We start from the raw sequence: 24732 nt of genomic DNA, 5'->3' as shown, positions 1-24732 counted from the left end.
ATCAACTTGCAAAAGTAGTTTGCCTGAGTTTAAGTAGGCCATCTTTTTTTCCCATCTTGACAAAAACATGCTTTATTAAAAGTTGAAACAAACCAAATGGGGCATGCGATTTAAAAACAAGTGACATCCATGCAGACACAACATCCATACATTAAAATAAAAATAAGTTTAAAAAGAGAAAAAAGTTTCCTTTTCACAGAGCCCTGGCTCTGTGACTTTTCCTGGTAATGCATGAAGAAATGTTTACTCATACTAGGTAAAACACTGATGGCAGATCAGTCTAGCTTGGTGAACCAGGGACTTTATTGTGGTTAGTTACCTATAAGAATATCTGTTACTCAAGGGCATCTACACTGCTGAAAAACCCACCTCAGAATGACTAATGACTCACTCACAAAAGCTGCATGCCTAAGAGTCTTCTGTACAATTTACAGGCAGCTTGGCTATTTAGAAAGGCTCCTGTCTCCACAAATTTCTTACTGCTTTTATGATATTGCAGACGGACCTTGACATTTTTGTAACTTTCTGAGCTTAGTAAATTTCACTAGCCTCTACAGTCATATAAGTTTCAGTAGCTTTCTGAGCTTTGTAAGTTTCATTAACTTCCCAAGTCTTACTTGTTTCAGTAACTTCCTGAGTCTTATGAGCTTCTTTGGTCCCTAGGAGGGAATGTGTCAATTTAAAAGAGATACCTATTTCATTTCTGTTGCTCTGATGACAGCTCTGAGGCCTGTGAAGGCTAGAAATGGGCATTAGATCCCTGGAATTGGAGGGATAGTTGTATACTGCCATGTCAGTGACGGGACTAAAATCCAGGTAATCTAGAAAGGCAGTGTCTTAGTTATGGTTTCTATTGCTTTAAAGAGACACCCTGACCACAATAATTCTTATAAAGGGAAATATTTAATTGAGGCTGGCTTACAGTTCAGAGGTTCATTTCATTATCGTCATGAGGGGACATGGTGGCATGCAATCAGACATAGTGCTAGAGAAGTTGCTAAGAGTTTTATATCTTGATCATCAGGCAACAGGAAGTGGTCTGAGACACTGTGTGTGACTTGAACATATATAAAACACTGACCAATGATTACTTGAAGAGGAAAGGGTATATTTGGCTAACACTTTCAGGTCACAGTCCTCTACCCAGAGATGTTGAGGCAGGAATTCAAGGCAGAAACCTGAAGCAGACACTGGGGTTTGCTCCATGGCTCATTCACTCATTCTTGCTTGTCTAACTTTTCTGTTGAGCTCAGGACTCTCTCTCTCTCTTCTCTGTGGAGACACTGAGCAGACCCAATGTAGAACCCAAAGGAATAAGAGGCCTAGAGCTTTTCTCCAAGATTAGAGAGCATTCTGTGATCTCCTTGCCTGGGGACTACAAGCAGGTTGAATTGTCCCCAACTCACCAAACGACTGCAAATCTACTGGCTCTGTCCTAATCCAGCTCCCACCCACTGGGAGAAGGAGTGCCTCTGACCTGCCTGCATCCACCTTGAGAACCATCAGAGTATTCAACCTGCTTGCACCCACCAGGAGAGAACCTTGGATGGGTACCCACCAGGAGAGGAAGAGCCCCCACCTGTACCCACTGGAAGAAGGGATGGGAAGATGCTATTTGACACAGAAAAACCAATATGACGCCACTAGAGTTTAGGGATTCTATACCAGCAAGACCTGAACATCCCAACACAGATGAAGCAGAAGAGAACAACTTAAAAACAACTTCATGGAGATGATAGACACCCTAAAAGAGGAAATGAGAAAATCCTTTAAAGATATGGAAGAAAAGACAAACCAAAAATTGCAAGAAACAATTCAAACAGTGCTTTGAAAGCTGAAATAGATACAATTAAAAAAACACAATCTGAAGGAATGCTGGAATTAAAAAAGATGGGTAAACATGTGCAAGTGTAACCAACAGAATACAAAAGATGGAAGAGACAATCTCAGGCATTGAAGATACACTAGGAGAAATAGATTCATCGACCAAAGAAAATCTTAAGTCCAAAAAATCCCTAACATAAAATATCCAGGAAATATGGGACACCATATAAAGGCCAAACCTAAGAATAATAGGTATAGAAGAAGATGAAGAAACCCACCTCAAAGGGGCAGAAAACATATTCAACAAAATCATAGAAGAAAACTTTCCCAAAATAAAGAAAGACATGCCAATGAGAGTACAAGAAGCCTGCAGAACACCAATAGAGTGGGCCACAAAAAAAAGTCCACTCAGCACATAATAATTAAAATAATTAAAAAACCAAACATACAGAATAAAGAAAGGCAAAGGAAAAAGACCAAGCAACATATAAAGGCAAACCTATCCTAATCACACCTAACTTCTCCATGGAAACTCTGAAAGCCAGAAGGTCCTGGATAGATATTCTACAAACATTAAGAGACCACGGATTCCGGCTCAGACTAATATACTCAGCAAAGCTTTCAGTCACTATAGATGAAGAAAACAAGATATTCCATGACAAAACCAGATTTAAATAATACATATCCACTAATCCAGCCTTACAGAAAGTACTAGAAGTGTAACTCCAACCTAAGGAAGTTAACTATACTCAAAAAAACATAGGCAATAGATAATCCCGCTTTACTAAAAGCCAAAAGAAAAAGCGGGGTAAATCCACAAACAATACCACCACCACCACCAAATCAAAAACTAACAAGAATTAATTTCCCTCAATATTAATGTTCTTAATTTGCCTATAAAAAACCACAGGCTAACAGAATGGATACGAAGACAGAATCCATCCTTCTGCTACATACAAGGAACACACTTCAACTCCAAAGACGGATATTACTTCAGAGTAAAGGGTTGGGATAAATTTTTCCAATCAAATTGACACAAGAAGCAAGCTGGTGTAGCTATCCTAGTGTTTAACAAATTAGACTTTAAACTAAAATCAATCAAAAGAGATAAAGAAGGTCATTTCATATTCATCACAGGAAAAATCCATCAGGAAGAAGTCTCAGTTCTGAACATCTATGCACCAAATACAAAGGCACCCACATTCATAAAAGAAACATTACTAAAACTCAAATCACATGTAAGACTTCACACAGTTATAGTGGGAAACTTCAACACTCTACTCTCACCATTAGACAGGACCATCAGACAGAAACTTAACAAAGAAACAAAGGAACTAACAGAAGTTATGACCCAATTGGGATTGATAGACATCTATAGAACACAAAAGAACATACCTTCTTCTCAGAGTCACATGGAACCTTCTCTAAAATCGACCACATACTAGGCAACATAGCAAACCTCAACAGATACAAAAAAAAATTGGAATATCGACCTGTATCCTATCGGGTCACCATGGTTTAAAGTTAGAATTCAACAACAACACAAACTGCAGAAACCCTACTAACTCATGGAAATTGAACATCATGCAATTGCACCATTACTGGGTCAAGGAAGAAATAAAGAAATTAAATACTTCCTAGAATTCAATTAAAATGAAAACACAACATACCCAAACTTACGGGACACTTTGAAAGCAGTACTAAGAGGAAAGTTCATAGCACTAAGTGCTCACATGCAGAAACTGGAGAATAGTCACACTAGAGAATTAACAGCACCACTGAAAGCTCTAAAAGAAAAAGAAGCAAACTCATCCCAGAGCAGTAAACTCCACGAAATAATCAAACTGAGGGCTGAAATCAATAAAGTTGAAACAAACAAAGAAAACAATGCAAAGAATCAATGAAACAAGATAGACAAACCTTTATCCAAACTAACCAAAAGGCAGTGAGAGAACATGCAAATTAGCAAAATCAGGAATGAAAAGAGGGACATAACAGACACTGAGGAAATCCAGAGAATCTTCAGGTCATACTTTGAAAACCTGTACTTGACAAAATTCGAAAATTTAAAGGAAATGGACAAATTTCTGAATAGATATTACTTACCAAACTTAAATCAAGAACAGATAAGCAATTTAAGCAGACCTATAACCCCTAATGAAATGTAAGCAGTCATGAAAAGTCTCCCAACCAAAAGAAAAAAAGCCCAGGCCCAAATGTCTTCAGTGCAGAATTCTACCAGAAATTCAAAGAAAAGCTAATACCTATACTCCTCAAAGTGTTCCACACAATAGAAGCAGAAGGTTCATTGTCAAACTCTTTCTACGAGGCTATAATTACCTTGGTACCCAAGCCACACAAAGACACAACTAAGAAAGAGAACTACACACCAATTTCCCCTATGAACATTGATGCAAAAGTACTCAATAAAATACTGGCAAATCGAATCCAGGAACACATCAGAAAATCATCCACCATGATCAAGTAGATCAGGGATGCAGGGATGGTTCAACATACGAAAAATCTATCAATGTAATCTACCACTAAGACAAACTGCAAAGGAAAAAACACATGATCATCTCACTATATGCTGAAAAAGCCTTTGACAAAATCCAACATCCCTTCATGATAAGGGTCCTGGAGAGATCAGGTATAACAGGAATATACTTGAATCTAATAAAAGCAATATACAGTAAACCGTCAGCCAACATCAAACTAATTGGTGAGAGACTCAACGGGATTCCTCTAAAATCAGGAACAAGACAAGGCTGTCCACTTTCAATATTGTACTTGGAGTTCTTGCTAGAGCAATAAGACAACAAAAGGAGATTAAGGGGATACAAATTGGAAAGGAAGAACTTTCAGTCTTTGCTGATGATATGATAGTTTACATAATTGACCCGAAAAACTCTACACGGGAACTCCTACAGCTAGTTGAGAAACACCTTCAGCAAAGTGGCAGGATATAAGATTAACTAAAAAAAATCAGTAGCCCTACTATATACAGACGATAAATGGACTGAAAAGAAATCAGAGAAACATCACCCTTTACAATAGCCACAAACAGCATAAAATATCTTGAGGGTAACGCTAACCAAACAAGTGAAAGACCTGTATAGCAAGAACTTTGAGTCTTTGGAGAAAGAAATTAAAGAAGATACAAGAAAATGGAAAGATCTCCCATGCTCTTGGATAGGTAGGATTGACATAGTAAAAATGGCAATCTTGCCAAAAGCAATCTACAGATTCAATGCAATCCCCATCAAAATACCGGCACAATTCTTCGCAAACCTTGAAAGAACAATTCTCAACTTTATATGGAAAAACAAAAGACCCAGGATAGCCAAAACAACCCTGTACATTAAGGAACTTCCAGAGGCATCACTATCCCTGACTTCAACCTCTATTATAGAGCTATAGTCCTGAAAACAGCTTGGTATTGGCACAAAAATAGACTGATGGAATTGAACTGAAAACCCTGATAGTAGCCCACACATCTATGAACACCTGATTTTTGACAAAGAAGCTTAAATTATACAAGGAAAAAAAGAAAGCATCTTCAACAAATGGTGCTGGCATAACTGGATGCTGGGATGTGGAAGACTGCAGATAGATCCATGTTTATCACCATGCACAAAACTTAAGTTCAAATGGATCAAAGACCTCAACATAAATCCAGCCACAATGACCCTGTTAGAAGAGAAATTGGGAGGTACCCCTGAATGAATTGGTACTGGAGACTGCTTCCTGAACATAACACCAGTAGCACAGACACTGAGATAGACAATTAATATTTTTGGTTGTGAGCCTAGCCTTTAACGGCTGAGCTATCCCTCCAGCCCAAGATAGACAATTAATAAATGGGACCTCCTGAAACTGAGGAGTTTCTGTAAGGCAATGGACACGGTCAACAAGACAAAAAGGCAGCCCACAGAATGGGAAAAGATACTCACTAACCCCACATCTGACAGATCCCCGAAATTTACAAGGAACTCAAGAAGCATATCTCCAAAACACCAAAGGATCCAATTAAAAACTGGGGAACAGAACTAAATAGAGAATTCTCTATAGAGGAATCTAAAATGAGTGATAGACAATTAAGAAAGTGCTCAACATCCTTAGCCATCAGGGAAATGCAAATCAAAACTACTCTGAGATACCATCTTACTCCTGTCAGAATGGCTAAAATTAAAAACACCAGTTTATGCTGGAGAGGATGTGGTGAAAGGGGAACACTCCTTCATTGCTGTTGGGAGTGCAAACTCATACAGCTACTTTGGAAATCAGTATGGAAATTCTTCAGGAAAATGGGAATCAGTCTACCACAAGATCCAGCAATTCCACTCTTAGGCATATACCCAAAAGATACACATTCATATGACAAAGACATCTGTTCCGCTATGTTCATAGCAGCATTATTTGTAATATCCAGAACCTGGAAGCAACCTAGATGCCCGTCTATTGAGCCCAGGACCACCTGCCTAAGAATGGCACTGCCTATAGTGAACTGGACCCTCCTATATCAATTAGCAACCCACCCAATAAGCTCAAAGAGCAATGGGATCTAGTAATTTGTCAATTGGGATTTCTTCTCTCAGATGACTCTAGGCTGCACCAAGATCACAATTAAGACTGACCAGGACAATAACATCCACTTTCCTGACAACCTTTCATTTCCCCATTGTCAAGGATATAAATACTGTACACAGTCTAAAATGGAGGAATGGAGAAAGGTGATCTTACAGCTAAAAGCAAAAGCATTAATTTTTCAACAGGCTGACCTGCTGTGTGGGCTTGTCTGATCTCGCTACTGCAGCTATTAACCAAATTAGCTTTGCCCAGATATTTTAATGTAGCTTGTTATTCAATCCAAACTAATAGGTTCTATTACTGCTCTTAGATGCTGTAATAAAAATCTTAGTTTTGTTTGCTGCCTATAACCTTTTTCTTCTAGAGTGACTTCCTATACCCAAGGAGATGGACACTCCAGTAATGTGCTGATGAACAGCAGAGCTAGTGTTTGTAAGTACACCCTTTCTTTGCTGTAGTTTTCATAGATTTCTACAAATAAGTAAGACTTTTGGTAATATTTCAAGGAAACACGAGGAATTGGAGACTGTTTTTCAATTTGAGGCAAAACAGAAATGAGTGTCTTTTTTTCTTGGGTAGAAATGAAATTGTATAGAGCTTTCAGTGATCAGATATCAAATTAAATACCCAGGGACATCTGTAATCAAGGGTCCATTGAGGAGAAGACGGCTGTGGTTGACTGTGTTGTCACCACCATATAAACACTATGAAAGATATTAAAATTGATAACTGCACACTTCTGATAATATTGAATGGCTTAAAAAGGGGATGATAAGCCTGACATCTCTAACTTCTCAGTTTAAGCCATGGACTGAAATTCAGGGATAGCCTGTAGCCTTGATGAAAGAATTAATTTCTCTCAGCATACGGCTACAGTAGCTAAAACTGAAACTGAGTTTGTACCATAGTACAACTGAATAACACCGTCCCTATCTGTGTCACCTCCATGGAAATGCAGGCATTGATCAGAAGAGAGTGTGCTCTAGGGTCGTAGGACAGAACTTTGAGAAAACTCAGGCATCTGAGCAACTCCCACAGACCATGTGAAGTCTCTGCTGCCCAAAGGCAACAGTCTACCTCTGGTTGACCTTACTAGACAGTTCTTTCCTTTCTGTTTCCCAAAGGCAATAGTCTACCTCTTTTTTTTTTTTTTTTTTTTTTTTTTTTTTTTGGTTTTACGAGACAGGGTTTCTCTGTATTGTTTTGGAGGCTATCGGTCCAGCCTGGCCTCGAACTCACAAAGATCCGCCTGCCTCTGCCTCCCGAGTGCTGGGATTAAAGACGTGCACCACCACCGCTCGGCAACAATAGTCTACCTCTTGATGACCTGACTAGACGGTTTTCTTCTTTCTTGTTTACCAGAGGTGACAGTCTACCCCGCGTTGACCTGACTAGACACTTTTCTCTCTGTTTCCCAAAGGTGGCAGTCTACCTCTCGATGACCTGACTAGACAATTCTTTTTTCCTTGAAGACTACTGATATTACACTTGAAATCATATTAAAAGAAGAAATTTGTTTTCTACTTGTCTTATACTTCCTTTGCTTAGGAGAAAACCTAGAGTCGAATCCCAGCCTGTACTGGGGATAGATCATGAGGTCACAGCATAGTTGAGAAAGCTTCCAGTTGTAACAACGTGCAGACTTGACTGAGTTGTTAGAAAAGTGCAGTGCTGGTGTTTGACTGGAGATGCTTTTGTGCTTTTCCAGTAGGGAGAAGCATAACCATGCATTGGGCTGACTTTTAAAATTTTATCGTTTACCAGCTATTTTACATTCAGAGTGGCTACGAGGTTCCAAAAATATGTTTGACTGGTCAATCAAATCTGGTGTCAACACTGGCTCACATGATCCAGCCAGATAAAACCACTTGTAAGGTTAGACTACAGGAGTGTATTTAAATTTCAAGCAACAGGGAGTAGAAAGTGATCCAATGGGAGTGTCTTGCTTGGTTACATCCTAGGTACATGCTCAAGGTAGTATCAAAACGTACTCTTCACCAAGATCTTCAGACATATGCTGGTAAAGGAAGTACTATCTCCAGAAAGAGCTGTTTTATGGGGAATGGGGATTCTGAAATTTGACCACATAATTGAAGTGAGTAACCTGATTTCAGTGCTGATGAGAAAATCCAGGAGTGGCAGAGGTACGATTTTTCTACTAACTCATCACAAACACTAGGCATTTTCCCCATGATGACATAAGTGGTTTGACCCAAAGAGATTTTTTTTCAATACAGATGATTATTGTTATTTGTTGGGACCAAAATGTCCAAATGACACAGCTGTAGCTACTAAAGGGAATTATTCTGATAATATGTATGATTATTATTTTTTTTTCTCGATCATGTTCTTTAGCTCCAAGAGAGGAGCTGCTCTGGCTTGGCTACAGAAATCACTGTAGCATGTTGGGTGCCACAATACCATGTAGCCTTTTCTAATTCATTGTGAGCCAGGGCTGTCAGGACAAAGAGAGCTGACTATACTATAGAAATGAGAAGCAGGCTTTGGCTTCAGTAAGGGACATCAGTTAATTAGTTTTGGACAACTCCACAAAGCCTGTGCTCAATGCACTAAAGGAACCATATAATGCAAAAAGGAGAAGGAAAGAAAAAATAAACAGCAACAACTTTATGTTTATTACAAAGCTGAGCACTATAGCTCCCATCTCATCCAATCATAAACTTTATAAAGACATAACCATTTTAACTGACTTTTCTTCTTGTTTTCTCCCATATTGTATAGGATCTGTTATTTGTGATTATATTTATTGTGGTACTGCTTTATGATTTGAAATGAAATTCCTGCTTTCTAATGGAAACCATTGTTCACTTCTTGGTTTCCAAATCAGGTTCTCCAGCCCTGCTTTTATTCAAGGAACCCTGGATTTTCTACTGCTGCAACCAAAACTGTGATTTAAATTTAAGAAAAGGTACTTTTAGTTCTTAAGTTAAAAAAAAAGATTAGTTGAAGGTAGCTGTCTGCCAAATTGGACATTTTCATTTTCTACTAAGAGGTCTTTGAATACTGTGGACAACAGAGCTATCGAAGTTCAGTTAAACACTAATTTATATTCCTGGGGGCTTTGTTTACGTTTCCAAATTTCACATTTTCTTTCTTACTCAGTGTCTCACCCATCGAGAATCTGAAGTGGAGAATCTCACATTTCTATGCCATCACACCAGTGGGGAAAGGCATTCCCAGGGGTATTTAAAAAGGAAGCCAAGAACTCCCTTTCAGTGCTGGAAGCAGAGGATGTGGCCAGATGGATAACTAGTGCTTTGTAATTTCAAGTCGAACACTCATTACTTTGTCAGTTCAGACTGCTCAGTTCATGACACAGAGAGCTTCACATTTCATGCTCTTCTTCTAAAGGTATCCCAAAAAGAGCCCGTAGCTATGATAGGATTTTATAAATACGTTCATGCTCGAACATGTTGTACAAATGAGACCAAAGCAATGAGTTTTAATTTTATTTCTGTCATTCATTTCAAGTGCCTTTTACTTTTTAACCCACTCAATGTCCTCTTTCTTTCTTCTTTATTTTAGGGATTGCACAGGCTAGTTTTATGTCAACTTCATACAAGCCAGAGTCATCAGAGAGGAGGGAGTCTCAGTTGAGAAAATGCCTCCATAAGATTGGGCTGTAGGCTGGCCTACAGGACATTTTCTTAATTAGTGTTTGGTAGGGGAGGGCTGAACCCATTGTGGGTGGTGCCATCCTGGCCTGGTGGTTTTGGGTTCTATAACAAATCAGGATATGCAAGCCATGGGGGGCAAGCCAGTAAGCAACAGTCTTATAAGTTCTCCGCACCAGTTCCTGCCTCCAGGTTCCGGTTTAGTTTGAGTTCCTGTCTTGGCTCCCCTCAATGGACAGTGACTCAGAATAAGTAAGCCAAATAAGCCCTTCCCTTCCCAAGTAGCTTCATCACAGCAATAGTAACCTTAATAAAGTCAGGGATAAGTGAAATTTTTTTTCTTTGCCTTATACTAGAACATTCCTGAGAATAAAACAATAGAGTCATGTACTATTCAGAAGATGACTTTCTTTGCTGAGTGGCTTGCTCTCTGAAAGGCTCAGTGGGAAGCCTATGGGCAAATAGTGCTGACTTCTTGGTTTGCTTGCTGTTTTCTTCTTTTCTCCCCATCCATTCTTGACCTTTCAAAAGCTTAAACCCTCTCCTTGTATTTACTCACTTCAGCTAGATTGTGGTGGCGGGCTCCCCTTAGTACAGCACAATAAAATCGACTGAGGGTAAGTAGCATGGAATTTTAGCTGGTCAGAGCATCAAATATAAGTCAATCAGATGCCCACCTGGAAGAACCTTGTCACTGTGACCTTTGTGACACACCACTGCCAAGGTTTTTTTTTGGGGGGGGGAGTCCTATACAACAGCAGTAGGCAAGGCTGACCTGGGGTTATGGACACTAACAGACACATATGTACAGGACTAGAGACAAGACCTAGAGACAAAGGAGAAAAGCACCACGGTGCTGGGAGAACATGAGAAGAAATTATAAGAAATACAGCAGGTACTTCTCAGAATCAGCAAGAAGGACAAAGATGTAAAATAAGCCTAGGTCATCCCAAGTCATCCCAGGTCATCCCAGGTCATCCCAGGTCATCCCAGGTCATCCCAGGTCACATTCACTCCAATACTGGAGCAGCAAGGGCAAGATTCCTGTGTCTGAAAGTCTTGAACTTGAAGGGGACATAAAGATCAGACCCAACAGTCAGGTTTGCTGCTCAAAATGACACCTGTCACTTCTTGAAATTCCTTAAATATCTACCTGGAAGTAATTACTTAGGTTGAATTTGGGGTCCTAGTTGTCCTGGTTCTGCTGACATCACTTTTCTTTTCTTTCTTCTACATCATTGATGTCCCAGCAACTCTGGAGGACCAGACAGTATGATAACATAATTTTCTACTCCTGCCATCTCCATAGTGTGGCATATCTTTCCTTCACACCATGGAATACCTTGCATGTTCCGATACTGACTGTTCAGTGTAGCTTCTCAGTATCTCAGGTTCGAATCATGGCTTCCTCCCTGGGTTACTGCAGGAGCCTTTTCTTCCAGGCAAGGCCTGGCCCTGCTCTGACCATTCTCTTCCCCAGTGGTGATCTTACCTTTGCCTTCTCAGTCTCAGCTTTGTCTTATACTCTAAGACAGCTCCCCACTAGAATTGACTGTGTGTGTGTGTGTGTGTGTGTGTGTGTGTGTGTGTTTAAACAATCCTTTCTACATCAGCTTTCATACCTATGATGGGCTAACTTTGCATTCTAATTTTGTTCAGCTTTATAGCCAGGTCTCAAAATATATTCTAAAATTTGTAGCTCAATTGGCTGTCTGTCTTTGACCTTCTTATTACCCTGGCTAGTTTTGTAGCTACTCATCTGACTTGAATTCAAAATAGACAGAGAACTCTGCTAAAAGAAAGAACAATTCAACTAATAAATGGTTAAGCAAACCAAAATAGAGTTCAAAAAATAAAGTCCTGTTTCTTATAAATGTGTGTTTTTATGACTCAAGATTGTAATCACTCTTACCTCTAGCCATAAACTATGTTCATATTCCCCAAGAATACAGTTGGATCATACCAGACCTTTAGTATGTGGGAAATAACTTATTGAACCTATAGAACAAAGTCCTAAATCTGTGGATGGAACTCTAGTCCCTTCACAAGATGCCCAATTACCTGCCATAGTTACTATAACTCTTTTATTACATGCTATTCAAAGAGACAAATTGAATAATTGAATCATTCCCTCTTATACCCCATGGTTCCCTACTCTTGTCTTTTGTAGACTTGTTTAATATTGTGTATGAGTGCATGCATGCAAATGTGGGTGCCTGCTGAGTCAAGAAGAGAGCATCAGATCCCCTGGAACCCAAGTTACAAGCAGCTGTGAGATTCCTGGTGTGGTTGCTGGGAATAAAGTTGGGTCCTCTGGAGGAGCAGTGAGAAATCTCTCTAATTGTGCATATTGTATGGTTGCTTTATTTTTTAGTTTAAATGGAGAGTCACACAGAAAGTGTAAGGTGTCATTTTCTCTGTACTTAAATATCACCAATAGATTAATTGATGAGTTCATGGTTAAAGGTCTTTAAGGTAGAAACCTTATTTAAGGACTTACATGGAGGGTATAGGTCCTTGGAGGTATCTTTTGGGATATCTTGTCTCAAATCTCTTCTTCTTTCTCTGTTTTTGTTTTGTCTACCAACCAGGGATCAGCTTTCCCTTAACCATGTCCTTCTGCCACGATGGTCTACCTCATCACAGTTGAGAAACAGTGGAGCCAGACAACCTTGGGTTAAAACCCCTTCCTGATCGACTGTGGTCTGAGGATAAGCCACATAAACCTTCTCTTCCTCAAGTTGCTTCTGCTCATGGTGTTTATCACGGCAATAGAAAGTAAACTAGAATAGTAACCTTCTTAGATCTTTGCATCGTTACTTTTGATTATCTGTACAAAGACTGGGAAGTTACAGAGATTTCACCAGTGGGCTTCTTGCTGTCTTCTTTTGTATCCTTGTCAGAGTAGAAAAAAATGTATGTTGTATGTTTGATATTATTTCATAGGTAATTCAGGTTTTGTTTCTTTTAAAATATCTTTTCTATTTTCTTTGAGTTTGTTTGAATTGTATTCAGTGTTTTCAAATTCCCTAATCTTCTTTTATTCATTTTTTTCTGATTAATGATCTTCTTTTAATGCAAAGCTATCAATTTATTTTGAATATCCTACTTTTGGTCTAGTATTTCTATTTCTTCCTGATTCTTTTTCTCTTAACTTCTTCTATAAATTGTATCTGTGTTTCCTAGCATTTCCCCATCTGCTTCCCTATTCTTTTAACCTTTTCCTGTGAATTCTTTAAGCAATTCATTGAATTGTTGCAGTTGTTTCAAAGTCTCTTTGTATTAATCCCAACATCTGTACCATCTGTTGGCCTGATTCTATTGACTGGTTATTTTTATTTATAAATGTATTATTATCACACATGCATGATACATGTGGGGGAACACAAATGTCATGGTTTATGTGTGATGTGTGGTGGTCTGACAACAACTTCATGGAGCTGGTCCTTACCTTCCACCATTTTGTGTTCCTAGAATTGATCTCGGGTAATCAAGCACCTTTACTCACTGAGCTATCTCACTTGCTCACTGAATAATAACAAATAATGTGAGTCTTACCTGTTGCCCTTTTTTTCTTGTAAGTCTGCCAAAAGCCTTCCCAGCTCTGCCTCCCTTGTCCAGTGTCTTTACAGTTGCTCTTCATGTTTTCTTCAGAACATGCACAAGAGGAAGCAGTATACCCTAAAGCAAGGTGCCACATCCTCACACATCACCAGGGATTTAACCACAAGGGGTTCCCCATCACCATGAAAGATAAGGATTGTGATACATGTTCAAAGCTGGAAATCAGGATGTCATCACTTCAGAATTGGGAATCATTCAGAGAGAAACAAACCCATAATTGCTTTACAGACACAAACATTGTAAATAAGACTATAAGACCTGCAGAGGGATACTCTATGGTTTTGGTTATTGTATGTTGTTCTTTGTTTGAAATCACTCAAGCCAGTCACCGTGGGATACACCTGCAGCCTTAGCTACCGGGGCTACAAGGCACCAGGATTGAGTTAAGACAACTTGAGCAACATATGCTTTATTCAAAAAGTGTTTGTTGTTGTTGTGTAACAGATACACGTGATCATTTACTGTCCCTGCTCACAGTTCTGGAGAGAAGACAATCATGAGAACAGCTAACACTGATTAAGCACTTTTCCTGGACCAGGTTCTGTTAGTAAAGCTTTTGTGTATTAACTCTTTCAGTGTTTACCAAACAGAGTTAACTCAGCAGTGGCTTCAGGAACCTAAGGCTGGGATCTTCTTGTGTGCCTGTTTAACCATTTGCAGTCAGGGCTGGCTCTCTCACAGGGATGGGACCATAGGAGAACGAGGATGCTGGGTGTAGAGAGAAGCTGCCTGCTGATTAACTGACTAACTCAGTCCTGAACTGGCAAACTATGCTGCCGTTGTCAATTCTGAATTGGTCCAAACAGGAATAGGTGTCTTTAAAGTCTATGAGAGCAACAACAGGTCAGTCTCTGAGAGACTGACTCATGAGCACATTAAGAGATGGCTGACTTCCTTTGCACATGGGGGCAAGAGGATGGAGCTCTTTCTGAGCATCACAGCTTCACAGATGCAGGTTTCTGGTACCTCCTCTGTGCTCCGCTGGGATGGGCAATTTCACATGTGTCATCTTCCATGGCTCAGGCAGCAGCTGAGGCAGCTTCTCCAATTATCTCCTGCTGAACATAACCAATTGACCGATGACAGTTGTCAGTTAGGCAGAACTTGCGTGCCTAATGAGAAGGCATGGCGAAGTACTGCTGATTTCCAGTGGAAGCATCTTTGTTGCATCCCACTCTGGCTTCTAGTTTACTTGTGATAGAAGAGAGGGAAAGGAATAGACTGATCAGCAGGGATAATTTCTACATACTGCATACTGCATACTGGCCTACAAAATGAAGTCATCCTCAGGGTGGATTTCCTAGTACTTTAACAGTGTTACTTCCTTGTCACTGACTCATATGTGTTTTTAATTTTATTTGTGCATTTCTGTATTTTTCTATATCCTAAAAAACAATGCAAATTACTCCGGAACTCTTATTATTTTTTGAGATGGGGTCTTGTGTGCAGCTCCAACTTGCCTTGAAATGGCTGTGAAGCCAAGAATGACGTTGAACTCTATTTCCCTCAGGGTTGGAATTTTAAACATGAGATACCATGCTTGCCTGAGACTCAGAATTTTAAAAGATGTGTTCTGGGATAGGTATGTCTGTCAGTACTCAAATCTCTATATGATCTTGAAGTACAAAGTCTTGTCTGAGAAAACTTTAACCCATCTCTAAAATATGAAACAAAAAAACTCACGCAGGATCAGAATTACATTCTCTTTTTAAATCTGACCCACTTTTCAGTTTCATATAATATAGAGAAGCTCTATGAGTTTCCACCAAAACACAGCCCACAGCCGACATCTAGTGAACTGCTGAAGAAATGTGTAGAAGAATGAGTGAGTGAGTGAAAGGATGAGAGAATAATATGTTTGGCTGGGAGGTTACCAATGACAAGTTTCTAAACACCTAGAATAAATGTGGCAGTATTGGCTACTGTACTGGATAAGGATCAGGTATATTTGACTTTGTGTTAACAAACAATCCACTAGTTGGCTTCAGATTCTCTCTGACTGCTTTATAGGCACGTCGTGTGGGTATGAGGACTCTAGACAGCTTTGGGATGACATTCTGAGAACTTTTGGCTCACACGAGAAAGGCTTTACCTCAGTGACAATCTAGGATTCTAGATAAGACTCCACCTGGCTCACTATAAGTCAAAGACCCCCATTGCATATAGCATGGTGAGCATGGCAAGGGAGAGTCCCAAACCTCATGGAACTATGGATTCCTCAGATGAATGGTGTGGGGGTGTAGTTACCAAAATAAGGAGGTGGGCTGGGCACCACAGGCAACATCCTTGAGTCTAGAGAAAAGCATTATTGATAACAAAAATATAACATCGAAATCACCTGCAATTTCTTTACATGCGTGTTATGTATGTCCTTCACTCCCATTATCTGAAAGTCATCCCATGAGCAGCAGGTGCTGCTGAGTAAGGAGCCGGCATAAAGTGACTGGGTCAGGACCAGGGAAATAACTGACAAGAGTTTGAGGAGGTAGCACTCAACAGAATTCCTTAAAGAGCCTGGTTGGTGTGCTTGCTTTTATTATCCCCCCCCCCAAATAACCAGGGAAGAACCTTGACCATGAACTCCATTTGGGCCCATGTTGCTGACAGAAATTTTATTTAAAGATTTATGACTTTCCTATGACTTTGGCATTCAAGTTATCTAGCTTGCTAGTGGCTTGTTCTTTCCAGGGTAGTGCTGCGGAATAACCCTTCTGTACACTGTGAATATATATTACTCTCATTGCTTAATAAAGAACCAAATGACTGGTAGCCAGGCAGGACAGACAAACTGAGAATGCTAGGATGATGAAGGGCAGAGTGTGAAGTCGCCAGGAGACACAGAGGGGGCAAGACATGCTGGAGAACAGATAAAGCCACGAGTCACATGGTAATACATAGATGAACAGAAAGTTGTAAGAGCTAGTTAGTAATAAGCCTGAGCTATCAGCTGAGTATTTATAATAAGCCTCAGTGTGTTTATTTGGGAGCAACTGATGGGACAAAAACTTGTGCTAACAGGGTAAGGTGGGTACATCTATCATGTACATACAGAACTATATTTTTGTTGCTTTAAATATATAACTAAACTGATTTTTAGCTAAGCAAATTCAGAAACTAAAAAAATCACTTAACTGGGCATTTTGGGTTAGGAAAACATTGACAATATATGTCTTAAGTTTTTGTCTTTACAAATTGTTTTGTTATATGACCATTCTGGGCTGTATGTGTCCCTTGTCACAGATTCAGTGGCATCCTGAAGAGTTTATTCATCCGTTAGGATGCTGAAGAGTCCACTGTCTACACAAATACCAGCAACTGATATTTTTGTATTCCATTGTTGGCCTCTCTAGGAGATGCTGGTGATCAGTGAAGTCCTAACAGTAGGGAAAGGGGAGTCCCACTTTTTTTTTTTTACTTCATAAAAACAAAAAGGAAAACCAAAAGAAAAACCCAAACAGGTGGTAATGGGAAAACTTGTTATGTTGATTTAGGAACCGAATGTACCCAAATAGACAAATAGGTCAACAACCCACCCCAAACAAGTGAAAGCCACCCTTAAACCCCTCAGAAACTTCCAAGCTGGCAGATTGAGTTTAAACTTCACCTATTTTGAGTTAATCGTGCAAGAAAATGGATGTCTCCAAGCATGAAAGTGCATGGTTTATTTACATCTGTATTTGATTTTTGGTTTATTTATTCAGAAGATAGAGGCCAGTGTTTTCTTCTGCTTTGAGTGTTTATATTAGCGGAGAGTCCTCTGAGACCAGAGGCTCAGAAGAGAAAATGAAAAGATGTGATGAACCAGTGCCTATCCCTTCCTGTGTGTTGTCAGCTTTTCCAGGTTGTCAATTTTGAATAATGCAAAGCATATGTAGACAGTTAACTATATCAAGATGCGTCTAGAAACCACAAGGGCTGAGGAGATAGTTGGACACACTCCATCATAGAGCTAGGACTTTATTCCAGGAGGTCTTATGGTATCAAGTTTATTCACCCACTGCTCTGAGTTTTACTTGTTTAATTTTATGTTTCAAAGACTGAAAAGGAAACACGATCGTCCTATCCTAATCACTGTTATCATCCTTTGAAAGTATTGGCCATACCAAAACGCAGAGGACCACTCGTGGACACCATAACCATGAAAAAGATTAATTTGTATTTTGTACAAGAAAAGGGGTTAATGTGTCTTTTGCATCTGTGACTTTATTTTCAAGGAGATAAAAATGCGTGTTTGATAAATATTCACAGGGGTCATCATGACCTTAGCTTGTGTGACGATTCCATATTCTGGAAGTTTGAAATCTCTCCTACAAACTGAAAGCCTTCCTGGTTAGTCTCCAAGCATGCGCAGTTGCATCTCTGAATTTATTTCAAATTGTATGGGCCCTTTGAAGTTACCTGAGCACCATCTGGGTCTGCTCCAGGGAGGTGGAGTTCAGCAGCATTCCAGATGTTCCTAATCCTGAACCAGGAGCCTAAGTGGAGGCAAAATGAAGCAAAAGAAGCTTCTAGTCTTCATGGAGTTTACGATGTAAAACCGCAGAAGGGTTGGGGAAGTAGCTCGCTTGGTAGAATGCTTGCCTAGCCTGAAACTCTATGTTCAGTCTTAGCACAGCAAAGCCAAGTTGTGATACAAGCCTGTGATCCCAGCAGGAGAGAAGGATCGGAGGTTAAGGTCATCTTTGGCTACATAGAGTTTGAGACTGGCTAGCTTGGGCTACATGATTCTTCCCCAAACAAACGAAGAGAAATAAAATTGAGGAGGTTGAGCTTTTGCTGAAACTACTCTTATTAGTTAGGGAATTTGGGGGAGATTTTTGGAAGGGTCCATTATAACAGTATTTATCTTACAATATTTTACATTTCTTTTTACTATTAATATTTATATTCAAAAGGTTATAAATGTTGATTTGGGGCCATGTCTAAAATTTTATGTTCAGAGTTGATTTTTTTATTGCTTTGCTGCTTTCAAACATTAAAAATCATAAGCTGGGCCGCTGCTGCGTTAAACTGTGTTCTCACTAATGTTCAGCCCCAGCATTCCATCACACACTTGTATGAATAACGCTGCCTCACCCCAGATCGAAGCAGGGGAGATTTGCAATTCCCTCAAAGGATTGGAAATGAGCCCGTTGTCAAGCTGCCAAAGTAAATTAACAAGATTTAAATTTCTCCATAATATCTATCAGAAATTCAAATGACTGGTAATTAAAGCAGGCCTTGCACTCTTCTGGCATATGCAGCCTGATTAAACAGCCCTGGTATGTCACCTCACTGCTTCTGGGCGTTTTATTATATCGACTTGAGCACCAGGTGGCTTATTCTGTAAAGTCTTATAGTCTATTAAATTCTAGACATGAAATAGCAGTAAAACACAATAAATATTTTATGATATGGGTGAGGATATGATCCTCAAACTCTGTGCCCTTGGGTTTTATAGAAATGGTATTTTCTATAAAAATAGCTGGTTATCACTATAGGAAGTTATAAAGACAGAAAGGGGAGAGGCCCCCCATAATTTATCATCTTACAGTTGTCACTGAACATTTCTTTGTGTATGCTCAGTGGGATTTAGGTGTCTTTTGCTACTTATTCTGAAATGGTTGTCATTCTCTTCCATATGAAACTGTATAAATGATTGCAAACCGCCGTTTTCTCATTACAGAAGTAACACAGTGATATTTGGAAAGTAAAGAAGATAAAGAAGAATCCAGAATCTCACCTAGCAATCACCTCTATTCAAATGTCAGCATCTTAAAACAATAACCGTTTCACTTTACACAGTTGTATGTGTTTGGAAGTCAGAGTTTTTTTTTTAAATCACACTACGTGGAGCAATGTCGTGAAACTTGTGGGAGCTTGTGACAGTCTCTGCCTTTACTTTTCAGAGTTTGTAAAGGTCATGGCTTCAGGTCACTAAAGATTAATTGTAAAGCCCCTTGACAATGAGAAGAGTTTCCCTTTTCTCTCCAGGAGCTGATGCTGATAAGAGAGAGAGAAAGAGAGAGAGAGAGAGAGAGAGAGAGAGAGAGAGAGAGAGAGAGAGAGAGAGAGAGAGAGAGAGAGAGAGAGAGAGAAGACAAAACATGGGAGATCTGGTTTAGGCACTTTCCAGTCGACTTTTGTTTTGTTTTGTTTTGTTTTGTTGGTTTTTCGAGACAGGGTTTCTCTGTATTGTTTTGGAGGCTATCAGTCCAGCCCAGCCTCGAACTTACAGAGATCCGTCTGCCTCTGCCTCCCGAGTGCTGGGATTAAAGGCGCCTAGTCGACTTTTGTAAGGGCATCAGGCTGCCACCAGTAAGAACTGGAATCCATTCCTTCAAGTGGAATTTTAAGCCAGTGTGCCACGGAGTGGACTTCAGCTGAACCCAGGGATGTAGGACAGGTCTCTAGAAACATGCATTTTGAGTGGAGGGAACCCAGAAACAGAAGACAAACAGTTGAGACATGTAAAGCAATGAAGGTTTACCCCTAGCTCGTGGATGTCCTTGACAGTATACGTCCCTGGTTTTCTGTTTGAAACTAAATGAGAGTCTTTGTATATAGTCGGGTTTCCTCTCCCTCCCTTCTTTCTTCCTTATTTGTAAGCAAAGAGTAGTTTCTGGTTTTGTTTTGTTTGGTATAGGGTCTCACTTTGTAGACTAAGTGAATAAAAAAAGAAAACAAAAGGAAACAGCATTAGGACATGACTGTTCCTAGGCATGGTGGCAGGGACAGCTTATTATAGATATGTGGGAGAGTACAGCCAGAGACAGAGACATCTGGGAGAGTTCAGAGTGGACACCAGCAGGCTGAGCTGGACTGTGTGGGAAGAGGGGGAGGAGAAGAGAGAGGGGGAGAGGGGGAACCAGGTGCAGCAGCCAGGAAGGCAAAGAGGGAAGGGTAGCCAAAATGTCTGAATTATACAAGGAAGACCATTTGGGGGAAGGGCCCCTGGTCTGGAGAGTTCTGGTAGTTGGTGGTGTATGCCAGTCATACCCTGTAAGAGGTAGGGATTAAGGGATGCTGGCAGAACCTGGCAGCCAGGTGTACTTTTATATGTGAGATAGGTACCTCAACTGTTTGTCCCAGGGTTTGAGACTTAACACTAAGCTGGCCCGAGACACATTCTGTAGCCCAGGCTAGCCTTGAACTCATAGAGATACTCCAGCCTTTGCTTCCCAAGTGTAGGGAAAAGGGACCAGTCAAAGAAACACACCCTGAGCAGAGCCAAAGAAACACCCTTTGGCCCTGCAACCACAACCAAAGAAATGTACCCTGACCCTAAAACCAGTGCCAAAGGAACACACTTTGTCCCTGGAATCAGAGTCAGTGAAAGAAATGTACCCTGGCCCTAAAATTGGAGCCAAAAGGCTAAAAAGGACCAGAGAAAGAAGCACACTTTGGCCCTGAAACCAGAGCCAAATCTGACCCTAATCCTGTGTAAAAAAGTAACCAATCCCGGAGCAGAGTTTAGCCAATCTGAGCTCAGCACTGAAATTGGACCAATCCCTACTCTGGAAAAACTTCCCCAACCCCAAGAATCCCTATATAAACCCTGTGTATGTTCAGCTTGGCTGGTCCAGCTGCCTTTCAATACACCCCTTTGGATGAGCTTCCGGTGAAGATTTTCTTTTGCAGCAGCGACAGAACAGAGGCGACCCTGGGCAGAGCAGAGCAAGCAGAGGCGACCCTGGGCAGAGCAGAGCAGAGCAGAGCGAGCAGCGCTGTAACACTTGCCCGGGAAACTTTCCTTGGTAGAGCCGAGTTGTTACACTCTGCTCCCGGCTCCGTGCTCTCAGCTCTCCAGGAGCAGAGCTGAACTGTAACAACTTCGGCCAGAGAAACCTCCTGCCTAGCAAAACTGCTACACTAGGCGAACATCCCCAGCTGGAAGACCCTGTCCCGCCAGAGCTGAGCTGATACACCGGAGAAGCCTTTCTCTGAGGCAAGGCTGTAAGCTGCCAAGCTTACTGCAACCTGTGGTGGTCCTTGGCTCCTGAGCTCCAGGATACCTTTCCACCTGAGCTGTGTAACACTCAGTATCCTTGGCTCCCGAGCTCCAGGATACCTTTCCACCTGAGCTGTGTAACACTCAGTATTCTGTGACTCCCAAGTGCCAGAATACCTGACCCACTCCTGTTCCATCCTGTCCTGACCCATCCCGAAACGCTTACACCAAGTGCTGGGATTAAAGGTGTATGCCAGCACTGCCTGGCATAGCCTTAAACAAAATCACCTCTCCCTCTTCTGGCATCTGTCAGTTACAACAGCCCCTCAGCTAGGGGTGGACTTAATGCATACCTCCTCTTCCATGCTGACATTTTTGTCTGGCTTGAGCTTGCACAGGTCTTGTGCATGCTGTCACAACCACTCTGAGTTTATGTGTGTGCCTGGAGCCTCTTTGTTTTCAGCTTTAGTCTCTTACCCATCACTTGAATCCCAATATTTGTACAGTTACTACTTTCCTGCCTTTAGCTCCCGAAGTGTTCATTAGGAATGCATATGTAATGAGACAAAACAAAACCCTCAAAAAAACACCAAAAGCAAAATAAAACAAAAAACTCCCCTGAAAACAAGACTGAACATTTACAGCATTAAAAATGATAAAATTTGCCAGCGAAATCCAGTGTATGGTTTTCACTGGCTGTTGAGTGTCTGAGTGATCTCTTTCCTTTGCTGTCTCTTTGATGATGAGACTGTGTAAGGAGATCTGTCACAATTGCTCAGTGACTAGGAGCAGAAGTCGTTACTAATGTGTACATGCTGCGTGGCAAGGCATTGCACAATGGTATAATTTTTCATTTGCTAAGGGCCTGACTTGATGCTAAAGGTCACAACATAAAATACGTTCACTTCCTGGCAATTACAGCTTGTAAAGGGTGTTAAGCATGGAAGAATTTTTAGCCCATATTTCACAGGACAATAGACACTGTTGGTAACTGTTAGTGCATCCTGTACCCAATACTTCTCTTAGCGCTGAATAGGAGTATCGAGAGACTGAAGGACAGCATATCAAGCGTCCATTTGCTACCTCTGTTGGCAGTTGGGTTGAGCATGCTGCAGTTTTAATTGAATTGTAATGACTGTGACAGTAGCTATACTAGTGAACCAGTATTATGTTTATTCAAAGAAGTTTTCAGATCTGTCCCTGAATATTAATCTTTAAGTTTTTGCACTGACTTTTGACTTCTCAAAAGAATTTTTAAAAGGAAACATTTTTTTTTTTGGTGTTTCGAGACAGGGTTTCTCTGTATAACAGTCCTGGTTGTCCTGGAATTCGCTTTGTAGACCAGGCTGGTCTTGAACTCACAGATATATGCCTGCCTCTGCCTCCTGAGTGCTGGGACTAAAGGTGTGCGTCACCAATGCCCGGCTCATGCCTGGCTTTTTATGTGGGCCTGGGGCTCGAAGTCAAGACCTACCACTTGCAAGGCAAACTCAAGCACTTCCCTAACTGAGCCTTCCCCCAGGCCTAAAATAACATTTTTCTGCAGCTATTTAAAACACATTACAGAATGAACAAGAACTGGCCATATGTGTACATTAGAATTTGATCAGTATTGATCCACAGTATCCTTGGGGATTGGCAGTGTATTTAAATGGACTTTCCAAACAGTGGGATATCCTTCTGGGCAGTTTCCGTCATGAATACAGAATGTTGTGGTTTATTTACAGTCTAGAAGGACTTTGATGACAACTTGCCACCACGCTTGGCTCTGCCGTCATAACCTCAAGGAGTATGCCGATTCTTTTCTGCTTGTGTGCTTCTTCAAGGAGCTGGAGGACAGACTTGCAGTTCGTGCTTAGACATGCCGCCTGGAGAAGCTGTCTTGTGATTGTGTCTATAGTCATGCTCACCCTTGCTCAGGCCTCATGGAATCTGTTTGCTTTTGCCCTCCCACAAGTGTTCAGTGTGCACTCGTCTCTTGCCATTTCTTTTTCCTTTTTCAAGTTTTAGATATTTATTATCTTCTGCAGGCCAGAAGAGGGCACCAGATCTCATAGATGGTTGAGAGCCACCCTGTGGTTGCTGGGAATTGAACTCAGGACCTCTGGAAGAGCAGCCAGTGCTCTTACCCTCCGAGCCGTCTCTCTGGTCCCCTGGCCATTACTTTTTATTATTGTTTAACTGCTGTGTATTTTCAAGTTCAGTCTTTCTTTCTTTCTTTCTTAACTAAAAAGTTTCAGCTCCTTGAGATCAGAGACAGGACCTGCAAGTCTTATTGTCTCTCCTTAGGCACTGACCAGACATGAGTTAAACAACCTGAATGCAAAATGATTTCACATGAAAATGTGTCTGCATTCTCTGGAAACCAGGGTATTCAAATTCATATTACTTTGTGGCTAAATGAGCATAAGTCAACAAGTCATTTCATTTTAGGCCTCATTAGCTTTCTTGATTTAGCAACATGTATCTGAAAAAATTCTTAATGAAGAGAGAAAACACTACAGGGTCAATCAGGGCATGAAATATAACTACCGTAGCAGTTCAACAAGTGCAAGAAAATGTTAAGCTATCAACTTCTGAGTGCATCCCTTCTTCTTCTTCAGCCCCCCAATCATTTAACATTTTGGGGGCCCTGACAACATTTACTTTTGCAATTCGAAGAAAATTTAAGAAACACTTTTGCAGACCATCCCCTTGTGGATATGTGCTCATTTGAGAGCATTTTCTCTTTAAAATAAAACAAAGCAACGATGACAGCTCTGAGTGGAGTTGAATTGAGGTTAATTGCTGTTTTACTGAAATGTGTAATCTGTTGATACAATAAAAGTCATTTTGTAAAGCATTTTATTAGGCAGATCTCTAGCTTCATATCACACCTCCATTCAGTCACTCCCTGGCCCCTTGTATTGTACATAAAGGTCAAATTTACATGCTAGATGAAAAGAATTTGTTGTAATGCATCAATATCAGAGTTCAAGGAGACAATAGCAATTTCCAGTTCACAAAATGCTACCAAACATTAGATTTTCTTTATATTCGCATCAACCATCAATCTCTTAGAATGAAAATTTGCGTGTGAGTACATGTTACTATATGGCCTCTCTTTCCCCTTTTCTTTAAAAGCCTGTG

The 24732-nt window shown here is 40.6% G+C and overlaps 1 long non-coding RNA gene across 4 annotated transcripts in view; it reads left to right on the top strand.

The window, feature by feature from the left end:
- The window catches only part of LOC110339706, a 47696-nt gene extending 28074 nt beyond the window's left edge, over window positions 1-19622 (top strand). For 3 of the 4 annotated variants that reach the window (XR_002381719.2, XR_005869511.1, XR_005869513.1), the window contains exons 4-6: window positions 6779-6846; window positions 9263-9343; window positions 12641-13606. This is a non-coding gene — a long non-coding RNA (uncharacterized LOC110339706). Of the gene's footprint in view, window positions 1-6778; window positions 6847-9262; window positions 9344-12640; window positions 13607-19338 lie in introns of those variants that run through there. The other variant, XR_005869512.1, reaches the window with a different exon arrangement.
- Window positions 19623-24732: the final 5110 nt, after the last annotated feature.

The sequence above is a fragment of the Mesocricetus auratus genome, unplaced genomic scaffold (genome assembly GCF_017639785.1).
Source record: "Mesocricetus auratus isolate SY011 unplaced genomic scaffold, BCM_Maur_2.0 Super-Scaffold_100018, whole genome shotgun sequence".
NCBI lineage: Eukaryota > Metazoa > Chordata > Mammalia > Rodentia > Cricetidae > Mesocricetus > Mesocricetus auratus.
Note: the sequence above shows the minus strand (reverse complement) of the source record. Positions and strands in the feature narration are given on the sequence as shown.